At 54.6% G+C, this 469-nt stretch overlaps 1 non-coding gene across 1 annotated transcript; it reads left to right on the forward strand.

Annotated features, from left to right (window-relative positions):
- The first annotated feature begins 293 nt into the window (after positions 1-293).
- LOC111476132 lies at positions 294-449 on the forward strand. Its single transcript, XR_002716922.1, has one exon. It is a non-coding gene; the product is annotated as a 5.8S ribosomal RNA (ribosomal RNA).
- The last annotated feature ends 20 nt before the right edge of the window (positions 450-469 follow it).

Here is a 469-nt window from a genome sequence, read left to right on the forward strand (position 1 = left end):
CTGCGACGTCGCGAGAAGTCCACTGAACCTTATCATTTAGAGGAAGGAGAAGTCGTAACAAGGTTTCCGTAGGTGAACCTGCGGAAGTATCATTGTCGATGCCTAAACACCAAACGACCCGCGAACATGTTTGCCAACTCTTTTGTGTCGGGGGGAGCATTCGTGCGCCCTCTGATGCCCAAACCAAAACCGGCGCAAGTCGCGCCAAGGATCTGAAACGAATAAGCTTTCCCCTTGCCCCGGTCTCGGTGTGCGGGGGGCAAAGCATTCTTGTCGTATTACTTATTCACAACGACTCTCGACAACGGATATCTCGGCTCTCGCATCGATGAAGAACGTAGTGAAATGCGATACTTGGTGTGAATTGCAGGATCCCGCGAACCACCGAGTCTTTGAACGCAAGTTGCGCCCGGAGCCTTCTGGCCGAGGGCACGTCTGCCTGGGCGTCACGCATCGCTGCCCCCCACAT

This window comes from Cucurbita maxima, unplaced genomic scaffold, assembly GCF_002738345.1.
Source record: "Cucurbita maxima cultivar Rimu unplaced genomic scaffold, Cmax_1.0 Cma_Scf05628, whole genome shotgun sequence".
Taxonomy (NCBI): Eukaryota; Viridiplantae; Streptophyta; class Magnoliopsida; order Cucurbitales; family Cucurbitaceae; genus Cucurbita; species Cucurbita maxima.